This window comes from Hirundo rustica, chromosome 3, assembly GCF_015227805.2.
Source record: "Hirundo rustica isolate bHirRus1 chromosome 3, bHirRus1.pri.v3, whole genome shotgun sequence".
Taxonomy (NCBI): Eukaryota; Metazoa; Chordata; class Aves; order Passeriformes; family Hirundinidae; genus Hirundo; species Hirundo rustica.
In genome coordinates this window covers 57780023-57793968 of record NC_053452.1, presented here as the reverse complement: position 1 = coordinate 57793968, position 13946 = coordinate 57780023, and the positions used below count along the sequence as shown (strand labels likewise).

General features: G+C 37.6%; 1 protein-coding gene across 5 annotated transcripts in view; it reads left to right on the top strand.

Annotated features, from left to right (window-relative positions):
- PLEKHG1 (pleckstrin homology and RhoGEF domain containing G1) overlaps window positions 1–13946 on the top strand; it is a 186572-nt gene that overhangs the window by 104166 nt on the left and 68460 nt on the right. Inside the window, exon 1 of one of the 5 annotated variants that reach the window (XM_040059299.2) lies at window positions 10540–10625. The exons of the other annotated variants lie outside the window; for them this stretch is intronic. The gene's annotated coding sequence lies outside the window, so the exon portion shown is untranslated. Of the gene's footprint in view, window positions 1–10539; window positions 10626–13946 lie in introns of those variants that run through there. 5 annotated transcript variants of the gene reach the window in all.

Genomic DNA, 13946 nt, shown 5'->3' with positions numbered 1-13946 from the left:
CAGTAGCACAGGTACCTCCCCATTATTGACCGCTTGATTCTGAAGGATTTTGACAGGTGCTATATAGTTAGCAAATGTAAGCCTGCTAATAGTATTTTTTGTTGTTTATTTACCCAGTTATATGTCTAGCAGTAATTTCAAACTATGCCACTGACAGGCTGAGAGGCCTCTGTATCCTAAATTTAAACTTGAGAGATTAATGTATGCAGAGAAAAGCTTAGTTGTTGCTTTGCTTTTCAAAAATTGGTTCCCCATAGTTTTATTTAGCTTAAAAAGGGGGGAAATGCTGCTTGCTGATAAACCAGAAGGGGAGGTAGCTTTGATGTTTTATGAGCAATAAAAATTTTAAAGCAATATGTCAAACTCCTGAAGTCAACTTCTTGAAGAGTCAGCAAGCTGAGGAGAGCAGGGAAGGGGAGTAAAGGTGGGAGGCTGCTTCTGTTGTACTGTGCCCAGATTCATTAGTGGTGCAGCCAAAAAAGCACACAGGATACTTTAATTCTTTAAATTATACCCACATTAGTTTCTGGTCGACTCTTTGGTCAGAATATGCTGCAATTGTGCAGTTCAAGACATGAAAAGTTAAGAAATTCTTTAAATAAAAAATAATTGTTCTTGGTTGTGGGTTTTGTGGAGTGGGTCTTAAAATAAATTCCATTACATTCATCTTGGCAGTGATTCCTGCAACATATATATTGTAGAATAATTTAAAGTCACAGCTTCCAGGTGAAGTAAACACTTATTTTCCCATATGCACACAATGTAGCCTGTGCTTCAAATGATGGAATGACCAAAAAATTGATTAAGGTGGTAAGAATTTGGTTTTAACCTCTGTCCTAGGAAATCTGGACTATTCTGGTTTGGGAAAACCAGGCATTCCAAGTTACTTGCTTCTGTTTTGTCTGCTTTCTGTCGAGATAGTTATAAACCACATGCTTGCTCTCAATGCCTGTTTGTTAAGAAGGGTGGTTATCAGTTTATATATTTGTACTTTTCACTACATAAAAATTTCATGTTCATGGTTAAATCTTATCTCATGAGAGGGTAAGTGTTTCACAATGGAAAGCAATATTGGAAGAAAGAAGTCATGTCTGAGGCTAATTGTTAGGGAATTTTGCCTGATGTCTGGCCAGGAGGTGGTTCTGTCTGGTCATATCCAAAGTAAGCCAGTATTTTTAAAGATGGGATGTCACGCTGTGAATGTTTTGTGGTTTTACCATATGAATACAAATTGTAGGCAACAGGAAATCCTTTAGGAAGATAAGCTTCTGCTACAGCTTTCCCAAAAAGCAAACGGCTGCATTCATGGTTTGTCCCTAGTTAGGATCCCTACCCTGTGAGAGTCTTGGTAATAGATGTCAGTCCTAGGAGTTCTGTAGTCACTCAAAAGAGATGCAGAGAGCCTTCTTCACAGTGAAAGTATCAATGTGTAAATGGATTTTTTTCTCATGTCTTTAGTGTTCCCCCCCCCGCCCCAACAACTGAGTAGTAGTAAAATACATTATTTTTGTTTAAAGGCTGTCTAAAATTTTTGAGGATCATATGCTTTTCCCCTTCAAAGAAGTGGCAGTATTAGCTAGAAGCACTGGTCTAATCTTACAGCATTTGGCAAATTTCAAATAGGAAATTGGAGCTGCCTTCCTCAACCCCACCACACAAATATTTTGTGACTTGCTGCAACAGGCGAAGTATTTAAAGACCAATTCTATTGACAGCTGCTAGCTAGGAAATTCTTGTGACAGAAGGGAGATATGTGACAGAAAGGAGACATGTGACAGAAAGGTGACTTCCTTGAGTGTGAAGTCTGTCATGAAATAGTTGCTCATTTCTCTCCTCAGAAATACTGATAAATGTCCCAATTGTATTTTAAATCCATATTCGTTATTAACGATTAATGGCTGGTTCTGCTGCTTGCCACCCCCTCTCATTTCAACCTCTTGAAGGAAAAAAAACTCACACCTGCATCTTCTTATTTACCTGGACCCTGCTTCTTGGGACTTTGGTCTTAAAAGAGCACTGTGCTACTGTCCTGGAAGGAGGATTGTGGGCTAATCAGTGGGTGCAAGGAGCTCTATGGGTGAGTTGTATTGCAGCACTGTAGTTTCAGGTTACACCTTGAAATAGTGATTTTAGCATCTACAAATAAAAATATTTGTCTTGTTGCATATTTTCTGTCAATGTTGTTCATTTAATGAAGTGCTTAGAAATAATTTAAGTGTTTCATAAGAGAAATGCTGAAGAAAAATAATGCCTGCATTTCGCATGGTGAAGGACTCAAATGCTGTTGAGAACCTGGGTTTGTCACAGTTCTTCAGCTCTTACTGCAAGATGTGGCTACAACCAGGGTAACAGGGACTGATGGCTTTTTTGAACAGGTCTGATGTTAATGCCTAAGGTTTTCTAACAATAGAGTTTGTCTGTTCTCCAAGGCTTCAGGTGTACTGAAAGTACTGGTTTTTGGGCAACACCCGAAGCTGAAGGGCTCATGATGACATGACAAGATTCATTTGATTTGGAGAAGCAGCAGTGGGAACTCACAGTGCTTTATGCTTCTAGGGAAGTTGCTCTGTGCACTGCTTCCAGAAACAACTATGTGAAGTCAGAAAGCTAGACTTTCTGCTTTAGAATCAGAACAACTGATTCTCTGTGCAGCTGGGCCTCTGCCATCTTTTGTTGTGACTAAAACCTTTGTATCATATATGGATGCTGTGCATTCATCACAGACCATCACTTCGGGCCTGGCTGGAATCCACATTATTCATACAGCAGCTCCAGTCCATTTTGCCACACGTCTTTCAGAAGATGGAGACATGATATGATTCAGATCATGCCTTTGGAGTAGTTTTATGGTCTAAATCCAACTGTCCCAGCGTGTTCCTGTGCCCCGTGCTACACTGAGCTCTCCTGGCTGCTGGGGAGGAATGGTACAACCGTATCAGAGCATTGGCCCCAGCTGAGGCTGTGTTTGTGTAATCAGGGTGCAGGAGAGTGAGCCAAAACCACCAGAATTGCAATACATTTTTAAGTGCTGAGCCCTCCTTTTTGAGAACAGCCTGAAGATAGTGGTTTAGACTTTGTTTGGATAGAGGTAAATTTTTTTATGAACCCTGATGGGCAGGATTCGACTCTGCTTCATACATTTCTTCAGTGTTTTAAGAATGTAGTGTCTCTAAATGAAAATTTTTTTGATTGTTTTTGGCTTTTAATTTTTACTTCTTTGTGGGTGCTGAGCCTGGATTTAGATTTTCACATTTTTGGAAGACAGCTGGGCTATCTGGATAGCTGGCTTCTGTGGACCCTTTCCTTGAGCGGTGGGGAAATCAAAGTCTTACTAAGAATAAAAATCATTGTACAAGCTTTATAAGTTCACAGATTTAAAAGTCATGGAATTACTGCTGTGGCTGAAGTGTACGATACCCAAAACTAAGTTTGCACTTACCTATTCTGGGAAAATGTCACTGCATTGTTGTCACTTCTGAATACAGACAAAAAACTGCCTTTTATAAAATTGTCAGCATTTATAGGCATATTTGCTTTACAGCTACTTTTATAAGTTACCCACACCCTTCTCCGCAAGGGAATGAAGGAGCTGGAAAGGCCACACTGATAATGTCATACCAGGAAATCTTTAATGTGAAATACAGAGAACATGGGGAGGAGGGAAGCTTGCAGGGCAGGAAAAATCACACTGAAGATAATGTATGAAGGGAAAAAAATACAGATTTTATGTCTATCCCCCCCTTTTTTTTTTTCAGTTTTTAAATTTATAGAAAAGAAATATAGGTTGCCTTTGACATAAACCAACAAATGTGTTTGTAAGCACTGATATACAGGAAGGCTTCTTGGTTCCAGGTTTAAGCCTTTAAAATCCTCTAAAATTAAATGCATACTAAAAGGGAGAAAAAAAAAGAAAACAACCAACAAACCAAAAAACCCTGAGTCTTTTAGAGCTGAAAATACTGCTTATTGACCAGACTTGATCCTGCTTAATCTTTTTCTGCCAAGTTAGACATCCTGGCAAGCTTCCCCAAGTCTGGATGTATTCAAGTACTGTATTTGGCTGACTTAGTTTGTTACTTTGTAAAGATATGCGAAAATCCCAGTTCAAACATTTTAGCCTATAGTTGTTTTTACAATCTATCAAGAAGCACAACTAATTGATATTTCACTTTATACATCAGATATAGTTTTTCTACCAGTAGGTTATGTATTTGGAAGTACATTTTCCACTTAATCAAGTTCTGCTACTGTATGTTTTATCTGAAACACTTGATAGTTTTACAGAATGTGTGCTCTTTCTACTGAACAAGGTATAGTAACACTTGGCAAGTCAGTAACTTTTTCCACCATTTTTCAAATTAGCAAAGTCTTCCAGGTCTTTGCTTCTAAGTGTTTCATCTGGCTTTAATGCACGCTCTGTCCCTGCAGAGATGACGTCTTTGTTGTCTTTGATATTATGAAGAACTGCAAAACCATTACGTATGAGACTTTCTGTATTTGAACACCTTTGATAGTTCCATCCCTTGTATAAAGCTGAAATTTAAAATGATAAAAGTAAAACTAATCTAAACAGTATGTTTTGATTGTATATATTAATTGGTCTTTCTTCCAACTCCAGTGCTGATTTCAGCAGTAATTTTGCTTGTCAACACATGCATTAACTATTGGATTTGGTGTATGAGGAAAAGTGGGAATTTTTTGTCTTTCAAATGAGTTTTGTGGACTTCCTGATGAAAAGAATTAACGCTGAATCTGCACCTGTTGGAGAAGTGTCTAGAAGTTTGTAAAGCCTGGAAGTATTGCAGTTGGTGTTTGAGCCCATCCCTTGCAAAATGTGGTCTTTGGAAGCTGAAGACCTGAATTGCAAAGGTTTTGTTTCTGGGATCTCGTGCTGTTTAGAAAGAGATTTAGTCTTTTAAGCAAGAACTTATACTGTAGAATCAACCATGACAAAAAGATTTTTATCCCTAATTGTGCCATCAGTTCAGTCCTGTTTCTAGACTGAACATGTCTGTGTGTTTAGCTTAAACCATTTAACTTTTATTTGAAGAAACAGTTGTGACCCTCAGACAGGTACCTCTTGACTGTGTAAATTGAGTGGTTTGAGCTTCTTTTGCCTGTTGTTACAGTGGAGAAACTCTGACAGCAGATGTTTCTCATGCCTTATTTTGCAGTCTTTACAATGCTTGGATGTTTTTTTGAAACGCTAGAGCTAGAGCTTGAGTGCACTGAAATCCTGCACATAATTTTATTTGTCTAGAAGGCATTTTTTTCCCTGTTTCCACTTGATTAAGATGCTCAGGATTATTTATAAATAGGGGAAAACTAGTTCCCCAGCCATTTGGAATTAAAGTGTACAGGCAGAAACGTGATGACATGGAATATTACTCTGTTCCTAAATTAATGTGAAAGACTTTGTAAGAAAGGTAATATCCCATTAGTAGACTACACAGACTTAAACTTAGGCACAGAAACAAGCCAAAAGTTGATTTTCTTCATTTATTTCTCACAAAAAATCCACTTGGAACAGCAGTCCTTGTAATTGATGCAGATGTTCGGAATTCTTTTCTGCTGACATGGAATAAAGGCTAATCCAGGTCAGTCAGTACCTTGTAATTAATGCACATTCTTTTCCTTTTTTCTTTTTAAATCTCTCTTAGTGTTTTGGGGGTTTTTTTTTCCTTTTTTTTTTTTTCTTTTTTTTCTTTTTACTTTTCTATGCTTATGTCTCTTAGTAGGGAAAAGGAAGCAGTTCCTGGTTTAAATCTTTTGAGCTAGTCCAAAATGATAATACAAGTTTCGAATGGCATGCAGGTTACAGACTAAAACTATGCTAAACTACTAAATAACAGAGCCCTTTTTTCAGGTAATTTTTAAATCCAGGATGGTTTTTTCTAATGTTCTTCCCTGCCCGTCCTGGTATTATGAGTTTACAGAGAAGCAGTGACTTACATTAGCATATAATAGAACAGGGTGTTGTAAGGGTTAAGCAGAAGGAAGATAAAAGCTACTTTGAGCTCACTTTGTTGCCTTGAACTTTGGATCCTGTTGAATATAGCAGTCATCTGTGATCACAGGTCTCTTAGCAGCTGTATAATCAAAAACTATAAATGTCCAGATAGGAAATGATCCAGTAATTAGAGGAAACAGTACTGAACTGATGACTTAAAGTCACTTTCGTTCTTAAATCACACCGCTGTAACTGTTAGACCTTATCCTGTGATCTTTTCTCAGTACCTTGGCAGAGTACTTGAAAACTCTGATAATCAGATTGGCTGAGAGTTAGAAAGAAGGATTGGGACTGCTTTTTGTAGCTCCTTGCCAGCGAAGCACCTCCTGACTGAGAGGTGTCATCGCTCAAGTAGACTGGGAGGAAGCTAAGGGCTGGTCTCTCTCCTACCTTGATGCCCCCCTTTCTTTCTTTGTGTGCGTTGTATTGCAAATATTAATACAAATGCAAGGGAGGGCTCTAAGGTGGTTTTGTATCTGTGCCACTGAAATCTAAACACTAATCAAAGCTTGAAAAAGAGCTCAGATTTTTAACTTGGACGGGTTTCAGAATTAAATAGGAAGAAATCTGTGGCCTACTTAGCAAACAAATGGGAAATACGTTTTTAGTTCCTGTGTGTAATACAACCCTGAATGCTGGAGGTTTGTGGGTTCTTTTCTTTCCTATTTTTTCCTACCAGAAGAACATTATGAAACATTCAAAAGTGAAATGGATTTGTTTAAAACAAAGTGAGATTTTGAAATTTAGGCTCAGAAGTCATCGGTGAAGGATTTCCTTAAAGTCGCATAAGAGAGCTCTGTTTTCAGAAACACAAAAAATCCTCTACCTCTTCTATGATATTGAATACTTGCTTAGTTATCTACTTATGGGCACACAATATTATCTGCTGCTTCAAAGTAGTCAAGTGTGGTTTTGTGTATTATGTCTACTAACCTTGGGCATGTGACTTGGAGATCAAAATAATGACTCACAAATTTGCTTGTTGGCATGGTCCTGATTATGATTTATATTACTGAGAAATCCCTTGTCGTCTCTTCAGATTCTCACAAGAGATTACTCTTGCTGAAATGCCAAGAGTCCTCTTTATCAATACTAAATACTAAAAACAGTATAGTGTCAAACAGCCTGATGCATAAGAAATTGAAACATAGGGTGATTCGCTGGCTTTATTTACCACTGTGGTAAATAAATTGATGCACAGGTTATGGTTAAAAGTTCTAAGGATACTGCATTTAATGCTAATTTTCTGCTTAAAATATGTCCTTTTTGGAACACTAGTATGTTCTGGGGAGGTGACTGATCTAGACTTATTTGTGGACTGCCAGCTTTGAAAACAACAATAAAAAAAATCTCAGAAGAAACTATGTCCTGAAGCAAATACACAGACACAATCTGTTTGTTTTCTATTTTGGGTCATAGGTGGTTGGCTCACAATCCAAGTTACTGTGCTGTGTCCTTGTAACTACAGAATAATTGTGGTTAGTATCACAGAATAGTCTTCTGAAGTTTATTCAGTGTGTTTAAGATACTCTGAGATGTTCATGTCAAGATGTCATATTTTGTGTTTAGATCAGGTGGGGGCATGGAATGTCTGGAAAGCTTATGTATACTTTCAATGCCATTCCTCTGCTCAAAAACGAAAATAAGTTAGTTTTGAAGCACCTCCTGTAAACTATGCTGCCAATAGCAGCAATTCTAATATTAGCATAGAAAAAACCATAACTTTAAAATGCTTATTGAATCAGAAATCAGTATATTTGGACTCAGTACTACAAAGTTCTCAGAACAAGGCATTTAAGCAAATGAGTAACTTTAATGAAGGATTTGTAGATGTAGAGAAGTTGGCATGCCCATTGCTATGTACTCACATTAAAATTTCCACCTTGCAGGAAAAGAGCTATGATTTCGTGATACAGCTAAGCAGATTTATCAGTAGTACCATAAGAAGGAACAGTCCCATCCTGTGTCTAGTTACATATTCACTTACCTCTGCTTACTCTCACCCAGCATGCAAACCACAATGTTTCAGGAGCAAGACCAGCAGGAATGTAATTATTTTTTTCATCTGAGGTTTGTTTTTTTTTTTGCATGTGAACTGATTAACCATCCCTGAGCCCGTTGGGCTTTCCTGCTAAATACCCATTTTAGTTTTAAATACTTTGCAGGGTAAATTGTAGTTTGTGCAGTGGATTTGCCCAGCTTTATCAAATGTGAAGGCTTAATTCAACATTATTCAGGCCTTAGTAAGATGTTCTGCTTCATGCATGCTGAAAAACTGACTGTAACTCATTTTCCCTTCTCTCTGGTGTTAACTCTGTGCTAATGAAATAACGGAACTTCTGGACTCAAGCAATAAAAACATTACTTCTGAAGCAGATGAGGGGCTGTTTCACGTCCAGCCAGGGCAGTTTGATACTTTTAATGCCAAATTGGGAAAGGATGTAATTGATAGCTTTACACGGAGCAACAGGCACAGCTTGCAGAGGGAAAGTGGCGTTTTTGTTGGCTCTGGGACGAGACTTTGAAATCTGGGTCTGTTTATTTCCTTGTCTATGATATTTAAACAAGTCCCTGACTTGCCTAAGGAACCTGATAGGAACTTGACACCGTTCTAGGCAACCCGAAGGGAAGAATTTAACCTATCATCCCAGGGGAATTTTCTCTTTTCTTTTTCTCCTCCATGGTTAGTACTTAATAATGTTTCACTCTGCCTACCACCCTTCTTTGTTCCTGTAGTCCCAGATATTATCCTAAGGCAAAAAAGATGCTGCTGACAATCTTATTTTTATAAAATAGTAACTATCCCCTGCTGTAAGGCTCTTAAATGCCTGCTGCTCGTTTTGTTAAAAGAGATAATTGTTTGCAGCTGGGAGGATGTAAGTTTTGACTAGGACAGAAAACTGAGGCATAGGGTCTGGCTCTTTTCAGTGAAGCTTCACCCATACTGCAACACAACGAGCTTGTTGGCAGATTTTGTTGAGAGAGTAAATGACAATGATAGTTACCCTTTGGTTATGGACTTACAGGAGATGGTTATCATATACAAAGATAATCTTAAAAATATTTTTACAGTGATAGTTGGCTACTACAGCTCTCAAGCTCTCACAAGTCTCTTCCACTGCTTCGAGATTAAAGGGAAAAAGCATCATGGTTCTAGAGTCCAGGAAGATCTCTGCTGAACTGCAGATTACAATCCAAAACAAAAAGCATTAAACATACACTTAAAAAAAAATAAATTAAAATCTCAATGTCATGAGTAGGAGAAATGCAAGTGTTATTTTACTGACAGATTAAACTGTCCCAGTTTGGAGGGGGTCAGTGTGCACATAAACTCCAAGAATAATAAAAAAGTATTTAGGGGTTTCCTCTGAACCTGCATCCCTTAAGGGTGGATGAAAGGAGACCTTATCCTTACTTGAAGGATTGGAAAATGATGTAGAAAAATGGATTTGTCTGTAAAATACCCCACAAGTGTCTGGGCTTTCCAGTAGTAAGTGCTAGTTTTCAAAGTCCTGGGATTATATTTACCAAATGATGCGGTATAATTACTTGGTTGTATTTAGAATGCAGTGCCCAGGCTAGCTTATTCTTTGTACAATGATATTTAAATAAAGCCTGTGATTATGATCTATGCTCTCCAAATCTCTAATCTGTCTGAAGGAGAGCAAACAGGAGCACTGATTTTAAGGTGTGTTTTTGGTAGGTTTTATTATTTTTTTTCACAATATTTGCTCAGTCGTTGGTATTATCCTGTTTAAAGGGGTTTGTTTTTTTTTTTTTTTGCTTATTGGGCATGTTCTGTCTGGCTACCATTATTTCATCCCTCATTCATAACTGAGTAACTTAATACTGAAATCAAACAAGTTGGCGTTTTCAAACCCAGACAAATGATTTTTGTCATTCCGTTTTCTTTTTGTTTTGTGCAAACAGGTAGTGCTTTTGTTGGCTGATCTGCAGCTAGTGTCACATTGAAAACATTTGAAGCTGATTTTTGTACAGAGTAAACATCCTGTGGTTAAAAGGGCTTAATTAGCTCAGGTGCCTTCACTGCTGGCATATACCTCCTTATCTTAAAACTAGTGTCCAGCAACTAATCCTTTATTTATGCTGAGCTTTGGAATTTCTCTGGAAATGCCTTTTTTTTTTTATAAATGGGAAGTGAACGGAGTGTCAGGTAGACAGTGAGGTTGCTGGTAAGCAAATTTATAGTACACATGAATGTAAATGTCTTCTCCCTGATGGCAGGTTAGATGCCTGTGATTAACCTCAGAAAGAGTGCCAGTGATGTGCTTTCGCCTGTGATATGGTTTGTTACCTTCTGTTGTACCATTTTACAAAGGAATCTTTTTCTTTTGTTTATGCATGGGAGGACTGAATTTGTTAATCAAATGTCCAAGGCTATGTTTTCAGCCCTCAAAAGGAGGGAATTGTTCAGTGACAATGGCTAATTTGCGATAGCAATCGCAATGTGAAATCCTAGTGGGCACTTGGATCTCTTCATCTAAAGCAAGCTGATATCACGGCGTATTCTACAATTCAGCACAAACAAAATGAGAGCCTATTTCCATTTTACTATGATGGAACTAAGTCAACTTCGCTCCCTTGGCAAAAAAAGGTATCGTTTTAGTTTGGTTTTGGTAAATTCTTAGCCCCATTGTGAAATTGTCTTTCTGATTACAGGATTAAAGGTAATCCTAGAGAATCCTGATAGTGGTGGCTGAAAAAGAAAATCTGTAAAACCATTGTATTCTGTTTCTCAAGTTTCTGGTTCTATAATAGTGTATGATTGCACTGACAACTGGTTAATTGAAAGTATCCCATCACAGGAGGAGAACAAGGAGTATGGCAGAAGTTAATGCTTTTTCCTGTCCCATATTAAGAGAAGGGTAGTAGTATAGGGAAGTTGAATTAGAAGTAAAGAAATCATAATTCTGGCTTAACTATACTCTGCATGGTAAAAGAAGCTTGTAGACATCGTACCTTAAAAAGCTGACTTCGTATTCTTCTTTTTTTTTTTTTTTTTTTTTACCCAAGAGCCAGTTAGTTTGCCATTTCAAATTAGGTCATGTTGTAGGCCTTCCTCATAAGAAAAAAATCTTACCTGTTTGGAGTTTCTTTTGTTGCTCTTATTCAAGATACTACAGCAACAGCAATATTGCTATTGGAGTATGATTGAGTAAATTGAACTAGACTAAGATGATATATCTCCCTGGTGCAATGGAGGGTGTTTGCCTGTTTTTTCTCTAATACTCCCTGCATTTGTGCTCTGAAGGAAGGATTATATATGCCCATAGTTGAAAACTTTTTTGAGCTTTAGGAGGAGTTAGTGGGAACGGACCCTCAAGCATGGCATGGCCGTGGGCACAGGTGTTTGAACTGAAAGCGATCACTGAGGCTCCGGCTGGCAGAAGCATGCAAGAAAAATGGTTTAGACCCAGTAAAAGCAAGTGCTCATGAATATGTTATTTCTGCTGCAAGTTTAACATGTAACAGTAGTACAGAATATGCCTGCTCAGAGGCATTTAACTCTGAATTCAGGGTTGACTTGTTCAGATCAAAAGGGGAGCTCAACCAAAATACTCACTCAGATTTTGAGAGCTCAACTTTCAATTTTTTTTTATTGTTATTATTATTTTTGCTTTTTTTTAAAAGTTTGTAGCAATCTGCACATCTGAATGTAATGCTGATCCTGCTGGTAAGACTTTAGAGTGAACAGGTTCCAGGGGAAAATTCAAAGCCTAATAACTTTTGGTATCCAGTCTCTTGTGGAACGGAGTCAAATCTTTGTTTTTTATCAGAGAAGGGGTCATAACCTCTTCAAGCATTCCCTCCCTTCCTCATGACTCCCCAAATGTGCAGTACTCTAATTGCTTTTGGCAGATAAAAGCTATGAGGAAGTCGGAGAATATGTTTTATTTTATGTTACTGTCATTGGTCTGAACTAGTTCTTAATCTAAGATTACGAAGGCATGGTTTATAAGGATATATTTACTGCAGTTTCTGTTTGTTTCTACTTCTCTAGGTTATATATGGCAAAAAGTAATAGATCTTAGATCCTTAACTTACTGAAAATTGAAGATGTTGTAAATGTTTTAAAATAAACACTTGCATCTTTCTTTACAAAATCACTGAGTTTCTCTGCATGTTAGCCCGCTATAATGACTGATTATTTTTCATATATTTATACTTGCTAGGTCTAGGTAAGAATAAATCGTGAAGTGACGTGAGGTGTTTCTAGTCAATATAGCAAGTGAACTAAAATGCACAGCCTTGCTTGGCATTTGATCCTATTTTTGTGGAAAGACTTCTAAATCATACTGTCAAGGAAGCAAATAATCTGTACTGTATGCTTAGATTCTATATCTAGACTATACTGACAGTATATGTTTTATTCAGCAGTAAATATAATCCAGCAGTGATGGTGGTCCTGTGATGTTCCTCCTTTAAGCTGAGTAATGTTAAAAGAGCTGGTAGCCCTTCTGCTGCTACATTTGTCCCTGGATGTTGTTTGTGCCTGCTCAGAAGTCAATAGCTAAGATGGCCATGTGACTGCATCTTTGCTTTCCTCCGTACGTCTGTAAGTGCTGCCTTTAACGTATTCGTCTCTGGCCTTTCTGTTTGTTTTAGGGAATCCCTTTTGTATTTTCACTCTAACTTACTCTGTAAAAATGCATATTTATAAGAAGAACTAAAATTTCTCTGTAGGATAATACGCTCCACAGCAGAGCTGTGACATTGTCACAGTATAGGCAGGTTGTGTGATTGTGATGGAAGAGCTTTTAATAAACAACGAAACAAAAATAGTTGGAAATGCCCCATGAGTGAATTCATGGACATATAACTTCTAAGTAAGATATGTTTCATATTTATGTGAGGAACTCTGCTCAAGAGGACAAATGAGATTGCTCTGACCTTCATTCTTTGCTCAGAAGAACAAAGTTAAGCATATGTGATAAAGATAAAAGCACCCATTGCTGTTTGGTGAATTGAGGCCGCTTTTGATGTTTGAATGTGGTGGCCAAAGTGAAGCCTGTAAAAATGGGAAACTTGGAATAGAATCAAATATTACCTGACAGAGTAATATTTTTTGATACATGCAGCTGAAAATAAAACCCTGCTTTCTCCAGTTTCTTCATGTGTATTAGAAAGGTGCATGAAATATGTCAAATAATTTCATTTTTGAACAAGTGTGATATAAAAACTCCAAATTCCTGGATGCTGGTTACAGTAATGGAAAGAACAAATCTGTTCCTGGTTGTCCAGAAAAGTGCTAAAAAGACAAACGCTGTATTTACTTGTGAATTTTTGTTCAGGAAGATGTAGCTCATTTGCTTAGTGCTGCCTGAGGGAGGGAGCTGGAAGACAATTAAATTAGTTTTCTGTTTGTTTGTTCAGAGGCTTCAAGTGTTATCAGTGGGTTGAATTTATTTTTCTTTTTTTCATCAAAGTTAGGTGCAGAACTGCAGAGTTAAAAATTGCTATGCTGATGGTGAGAAACAAGCTGCCTCCTTTGCTTCTTCCTCTTTGCTCTCCCATCTCCTTTCTCCCCCATTCAGCCCTAAAATCTTCAATAATTACTTTGGTGATTGAAATTATGGAAATGTTCCCAGCAGTCCAGACCTGCCAGGACTAATTAAATCTCAGGATTTATCAGTCTTTTCAATTTAAAATTAAGCTTTGTAAAGCCTATCAGAAGACATAATTTTCTTATCTCTAGGGGCCCTGACTCACTTCATATTTTAATATGATTTCTAGGGAGTAAACAACCTTTATCTTTAACTCACACAGCTGAAGTTTAAAAAGAATTAATGAAGAACATTCATTAGTTAGTCTCTTTCCATTACAGCTTCCTTGTTGCAAAATTTGGTCAGAACACATGAAAGAAGGGACAGGTAGTTTCTCTGAAGCTTCAATGAGCAGGCTGTCGGCCCCCACC